The sequence below is a fragment of the Micromesistius poutassou genome (assembly GCF_964030765.1).
Source record: "Micromesistius poutassou genome assembly, contig: SCAFFOLD_1935, whole genome shotgun sequence".
Taxonomy (NCBI): Eukaryota; Metazoa; Chordata; class Actinopteri; order Gadiformes; family Gadidae; genus Micromesistius; species Micromesistius poutassou.
Window position 1 is genome coordinate 1 of NW_028178579.1, and position 7,267 is coordinate 7,267.

The 7,267-nt window shown below is 57.2% G+C and overlaps 1 pseudogene across 1 annotated transcript; it reads right to left on the reverse strand.

Annotated features, from left to right (window-relative positions):
* Positions 1-3,357: 3,357 nt before the first annotated feature.
* Positions 3,358-7,190, reverse strand: LOC311373555 (annotated as a pseudogene). Its single transcript, XR_014684272.1, has 3 exons — positions 5,608-7,190; positions 4,470-4,706; positions 3,358-3,634 (listed from the first exon to the last, which is right to left on the reverse strand). The product of XR_014684272.1 is annotated as an uncharacterized misc_RNA (transcript).
* Between the last annotated feature and the right edge of the window lie 77 nt (positions 7,191-7,267).

Consider the following 7,267-nt stretch of genomic DNA (forward strand, 5'->3'; position numbering starts at 1 on the left):
CACACACACACACACACACACACACACACACGACCCTTCAATGCATTATTGAGTTTTTTCAATGTTTTATATTTATTCATATAACATCTATAAAAATCTTGATACTAAAACACCTTTACAGTCTTTTGTGTAAAATCTCCAACGCAAATACAGAATGTACACATTTACATTTTTTGGAACACAACCCGTGAGATTGTTTCAAACAACTCACCAAAACAAAACGTTGTGTTAATGGAGTCTCTTTAATCCTGTTGTATAAAAACGCACATTTACAGTCAAGAACCAAACATAACGAAAATTAATACACTTGTTTTCTTGAGTCGTAACACAGGTCTCGAAATGTTAAAAAGCACATTGACTTAGTTAATGACAAAAAACCTTTTTACTTTAAACAGTGACAATGCAATTAATTCAGTGACAAATCGGGAAACAATATTATTGAACCTTAAGAACAATGAAATAAACAGGGGCTTGCACATGTTTCTGTAGTTCTATTCTTGTTTTTTTTCCTTTGGGATTCAACCCCACAGCCTCAGACTGTGAACCCTTAACCATCCGACTAATCGAACTTAAGACACCTCAAATCAAGACACTTAAAGAGAAAATGTCCAAATCTTGTTTGATATTAAAAATCTCATATTTCATGTCCAATTGCATTTTAATTTAAACACCTACTTACATATAACTATTTCTCTCTCTCGCTCTCTCTCTCTCTCTGTCTCTGTCACACACACACACACACACACACACACACACACACACACACTGTAAGTCTGAATCTATAATTTAACAGACGTGTTAATCTTATGATTTTCTACGCATGTCCAACGCGTTCAAAAAGACCCAATTCCTTTTAAATAAAGACGTAGCCGTGAGCCAGAGGGATGGAGGCCTCAGGTTGGAGGGCGAAACAGATCCCAACAGATCTCTCTTTATTCACGGCTGTACCCCCCCCCCGCCCCGACGGAGGGTCTCCACGAGACCGGCCGGGGGGGGGGGGGGGGGGGCGACTCGCAAAACGCAACGTCCCTCACAGGAGAGGAAGAGGGAGAAGAAGAAGAAAAATAAAAAATAATAAGTCACATTTCCATAAAGCGCAGCTCGGCATTGGTGAACAGACAGCAACATAGACAATAAATAAAACACTAACCGCATGAACACGAGAATACTCAGGATTGCATAATACAACAAAAAAAACACGATGTCTAAAAAAAACACAATTTGTCGTGGCACGAATGAAACTCAAGTCGATTTCTCTCTCTTCTTTTTTTTTCTTTTTCAGTCGAAGCGATCGCGTTCTCTTCCCCCCCCCCCCCCCGTTGCTTTCGTGAGTTCTGATTGTCCTTCACAGGGGCGTCCGATAAATGTGCACGTTCCGTACTGAGTGGACACACGGTGGATGGAGGATCTATACGTGGACTACGTCCAGAGTCTGGCGCTGCGTAGCCAGCGCCGACCGCCTTAACAGTACCTTGACTCTCTTTAGCAGGTTGGGCTACTTAGTGCTTAGCTTAGCGTAGCCGCGGGAAAAACCATTGTCACGATGCAAAGCCAAAACAAAAATGTGCGCACACAAAAACAAATGTATCCTCTCGGGAGAATAGCCAGTGATTTCTGATTGGGTTTTCAATACAGGTGCTTTGACATACCTTAGATTTAAATAAAGGTCGTATACTTTGGTATTTTTTTGACAGGTCGTAGCGCGTTTCAAACGATGCCCCCCCCCCCCCCCCCGTCCCACAGGAATAGTTTGAAGCGTAGTGCACTGCACTCACGCCCGTTAACCGACCCCGCTCTCGTTTTTTTTTTTTAATCTTTAAATTAATTTACGGACATGATTATAGTGATGCGAGTAGTTTCTCCCCCACACAGCATCGACCGTCCTTTCGTCTAACGTGTCACGTGATCGCAGCCCAAACGGGACCCCGAGGTCCAGCAACCGATACCAACAAAGAAAAAATAAAAAAAATCGAAGATGTATAAATAAAAAAAAAGGTATTTATAAAATAGGACAAACGCAATGTGATCAGTAACAGGACACTTAACAGAAGAAAACTTAAAAAAGACCACGAGACCTTTGACCTTTGACCTTTGAGACGACCCCCGCCTCACTCGGGGGGGAAGCGATGTCTGTCCTCTTAAATACTAAACGTCGTCCGTCCGTCCGTGTGTGTGTGTCTGTGCTCTGTCCCCCCCCCCCCCCCCCCCGACCACACCTCAGCAGCAGCTTGTGCGGCCAGAGAGCCACGCGACCCCTGACGACCTTCAGGAAGCCACGAATGAAACCGAAACAACCGTGTTGTTGTTTTGTTTGTTTGTTTGTTTGTTTTTTTTACACAACCATAGAAAAATAAATCAATTGCAAACATGGAAAGATACATCTCATATACATATACAATAAACTTCTATATAAAATAGCTTTTATGTACATATCGACAGGACAAAGGAAACCAAAAGGGGAGCGGTATAATGTCCACCTGAGCAGGTGAGAGGTACTGAACTGTATGGCTTGATTGGAAAGAAAATGTAAAAACATCTCACGGACACCCACTCTATGTACAAGCTTTACACGCCTCCTGGTCCCTGGAATGATACAGTTCTGGGGTCCCCCCCCCCCGGGGTCCCCCCCCGCCCCCCCCCCCCGGGGGGCTCGCGTTCTCCCGTCTCCTCCCCCTCCTCTCGCCGAGGAGAACTCAAACCACTGGTCGTCTCCTCGACGACGCTTCGACGCCGGCGTTCCCTCCTCCTCCTCCTCCTCCTCCTCCTCCTTCTCCTCGGCTGCGGTCGGTCGGAGGGGGGGGGACGGGGAGGGGGGGGGGGAAGCGGCCCGACGGCCCCGACGGCCAATCAGCCGCGAGTGAACGATTACAAAAAAGAGATGAGCGCGAGCGATAGATCGATCCAGTCGGCGCCGCTCCGTCCTCCAGAGTGGGGTGAGGGGGGGGGGGGGGGGGGTGTGTGTTGGGGGGGGACGGGGGGGGGTTGGCGGCGTTCCAGTGTGTAGCCTCCTCCGTCGGCCCCGGTGATTCGGCGCTGACGTCTCTCTCTCTCCGTGGTCCCTCTCCATCGCCCCCCCGGGAACCAGGAGTAGATCCAGTGAGGCCCCTAGAAGGCAGCAGCGTCTTCTCAAGGGGCCCCTGAGAGGCAGCAGCGTCCTCTACGGGGGCCCCTGAGAGGCAGCAGCCTCCTCTAGGGGCCCCTTAGAGCCAGCAGCGTCCTCTACGGGGGCCCCTGAGAGGCAGCAGCGTCCCCTAGGGGGCCCCTGAGAGGCAGCAGCGTTCTCTACGGGGGCCCCTGAGACCGGGGGCCGGGGGGGGGGCGGTGTGTGGACTCTGTGTTTGTTCGTTCGTCTTCCTACAGAGGGCTCCTTCAGTAGTAGGCCCCTAGTGGGGGGTGCTTTGGGGTGGGGGGGGGGGCTGTGGGGGGGTCAGCACAGGATGGACATGCCGTCGACGGTGACCAGCTGGCCGGCGGTGGGGTCGTAGGTCCCGGCCAGGCAGTACAGGTCGGGGGGCGAGGGCCGCTGGCCGCCGCGGGTCAGCCGCTCGTACTCCTGCCTGCTCACCACCTGGCACCTGTGGGAGATGGTCTGGACGTCGTTCTCGTCCTCGTGGCACGACTGGTACAGGGCATGCTGGGAGAAAAAAAACACACACACACACACACACACACACACAGACACCACAGGTTCACCGACGGGACTCTGGAGAACTCATGCGCCGATTCAATTCAATTCAACTTGGTTTGTATCGTCATTAATCACAGGTCGGGTCTCAGAGGGATACAGGGGTCATACATATATGTATACATATATGATCATACATATATGTATGACCCCCCCCCCCCCCCGACCCTAGCCCCCCCTGAGGGCAAGAAAAAACTTGTATTAGTAATTATATAATTAGTATAGATAGTAAGGAAGAAATCTGGAGAAGGAACGCAGAGTGGGGGGTCCCTCCGTCCAGGGATGATCAGGAGGGCAATGGGTGCCATGATTCACACACACACACACACACACACACACACACACTCACTCACTCACTCACTCACTCACTCACTCACTCACTCACTCACTCACTCACTCACTCACTCACTCACTCACTCACTCACTCACTCACTCACTCACTCACTCACTCACTCACTCACTCACTCACATACATACAGGCAATACCATGAGTTAGGCCCCATCCCAATCCCTCCCCTAACCCTAGATCTTTGCCCTAACCCTATATTTTGCGCGTTCTCGTGTAGGGGTAGGGTGTCCCATTACTGTAGGGAGCAAGGGGGGGGGGGTGCTTTTTTGCCCCTATCATCAACCCTCAAAACGTAGTGAGGTCCGACGCAGGCTTAAAACGAAGTGGAAGATTTACTGTTGAGGGGCACTCCAAACCAAGTGGAGGTTTTAAGGGGGGGAGAAACGGGACAGGGCCTGTCCGCCCTGGCCGTCAGTGAACGCGTCTGGCCCTCACCTTGCCCTCCGGGTGCCTCTTGCCCAGCTTGGTCTCCTCGGGCCGGTAGAACCACTTGACCTTCACCACCATGCTGGCCGTCCACGACTCCCAGAAGTTCTCGATGCGGCCGACGTAGGGCAGGTGGGGGCGGCCGGCCGACAGGAACACGGCGCAGTCGCCCACCCTCACCGTGTCCCGCCCCCGCACGATGGCCTTGTAGAAGAGCTTCCGGGCCTTTCCCTTCAGGCCGCGGCGCTGGGGAGGAGAGACACGCCCGCAGAGTTAGAACCACGCCCACAAAGTTAGACGCGTCCACATTGTTAGAGACACGCCCACAAAGTTAGAGACACGCCCACAAAGTTAGAGACACGCCCGCAGAGTTAGAGACACGCCCGCAGAGTTAGAGACACGCCCACAGAGTTAGAGCCACGCCCACAGTGTTAGAGCCACGCCCAGAGTTAGAGCCACGCCTACAGAGAGTTAGAGCCACGCCCACATATAGTTAAAGCCACTCCCCTAAAGTTAGAGCCACGCCCACAGAGTTAGCGCCAATCCATACAAAGTCCTTGCTATGACGCGTTTAAAGGTGAATTTTTCGGCACAGAAAACTTGAGTTGAACAACTCGAGTTGAAAAAATTACTTTTCCACGAATTTCGTGGACAGCCGATCAGCGTTCAGCCCCTGAAGTGCAGATTGAACCGCAACATGGAGGAGGACTCCCAGAGCTCTATAATATATATAATAAACTATAATATATCACCATGATATACATAACATCACGGCCAAAAGCAGTGTGAGCCTCCGGATGATATCATGAGTCCTAAACGACGGCGTTGGGTTCTCATGGTCGTCTCTGGTGCTTCCACAAGTGAAGACTCGTAGTGGGGGTTATCTCGGCCACGGTGGGGAGAAGGAATTCCACGGAAGGAACTTTGGCGTTCACGAGAGCTTTAGCCCCTCCCTCCTACACTGGCACGAGTGTTTTGAAGTTTGCGCGATCGAACGCGAGTACGCAAGTTGCACAAACGTTTGGTGTGAACGCACAAAACAAAACGTAAAACAGATACGCTTCCTCGAGGGGGGAGGAGCCTCGCGGCTACAGGACGTCCCACACCAGGCGGCGGGGGGTCGGAGGCCGGTTCGGGGGGGTCTCACCTGGGTGGGGTTCCCCGACCACTTCCACGACGGGCGCCCCGAGAGGAAGGAGGGGGTGGTCTTGGGCCGGGGGGGTGGCGGGGCCGCCGTCGTCGGCGGCGGCACCCGTCAGCATCCGGGCCTTCTTCGCCCCCGCCTCCCTGGACGACGGCCTGGAGGCGGAGCCACTGGACTCCTTCCTCTTGGGGGGCTTCCCGCCGGAGATCTGCCCGTCGGGACCCCCTCCTTTGGCGTGGGACGCAGCCGGCGCCTTGGCGGCGAAGGAGGAGGAGGAGGAGGAGCGTCGGGGGTGGGGGGCCCCGGCGGCGGCGGCGGTGGGGGGGGGGTCGTGCGGCGGCGGCGGCGGCGGCAGCAGCCCCCCCCCGCCCCGGTGCGAGGAGAGGCAGCTCTGCAGCATGAGGGCGGAGCTCTCCTCGTCCTCCGAGCTGTAGGAGGAGTCGTTGTCCGAGGAGCAGAGGCTGGAGCTGGACAGCGAGCCGGAGGAGGAGGAGCTGGAGGAGCCCGACGACGACGACGACACCGAGAGGCGGGACAGGAAGCGGCCGGCCGTCCGCAGGCCCCCCGCCGCCGCCGCCGCCGCCGCCGCCGCCGCGCTCCTGCTCCTCCTCCTCCGCTCCTCCTCCTCCACCTCCTCCTGCTCCTCCTCGTCCAGGTCCGAGTAGGAGCTGTGGCAGTCGCGGTGGGAGCTGAAGCCGGGGTCGCCGTACTCCCCCAGGGCCAGGGAGGAGGAGGAGGAGGAGGAGGGGGGGGGCGGGGCCGCCGGCTTCCTCTGGGACGGCGGGGCCCCCTTCAGAAGGAGGGGGGCCGCCTGGGGGGCCCCCACCACCCCCGCCCCCGCCCCCGCCTTCTTGTTGTCCTTGACCAGCAGGACCGGGTGGCTGTAGGCCTCCGCTCGGGGCGGGCCCCCCCCCCCCCCCCCACGCCCTTGGGGCCCCCGAACACGGACCCCGCCAGCGACAGCAGCGCCTTGCTGCTCTTGGTCTTGGGCGAGGTCACGCCCTCGTGGTCCAGCTTCACCAGGAACTCCGTCCCGGACCGCCTGCTGCTCCGCGGGACGGGGGCGGGGGCGGGGGCGGCGGTGGGGGCGCCGCCCGTCTCCGCGCCGTCCGCCGTCCGGCGCTTGTGTACGCCGTACGCCGCCGCCGTCGTACCCCGTGGCCCCAGGGAGGCCCCGGGGAGGCCCCCCCCCGCCCCCGCCGCCGCCGCCGCCGCCGCCGCCGAGGCCTGGGCGCAGAAGGAGGAGTAGCCGTTGGCGATGCTGCTGAAGGAGTCGACGGCGAAGGAGCTGCTGTTGAAGAGCCCTTTGGCCGGCGGGGGGGCGGAGGAGGAGGAGGAGGAGAGGGCGGCGGCGGCGGCGGCGGTCGCCGGGGGGAACGCGAAGCGCCCCGCCTCCGGCTTCCCCCGGGGGGGCTTCTTGGGGACCCCCCCGCCCCCGTTGAGCTGGAACAGGTTGTCGGAGGAGGAGGACGACCGCCTCCGGGGGCCGGCGGCCATGGAGGGCCAGGCCAGGAAGGAGGAGAGGTTCCTGCCGGCGTTCTCCGCCTGCTGCTGCTTCTGCTTCTTCCCCGAGCCCCTGGGCCGACCTGCAGCGGGGACACAGCGGGGGTCGGGCGGTGAGCGGACGGCGTTCACACAGCGCTGCTCTGACCAGCGGCCGCTC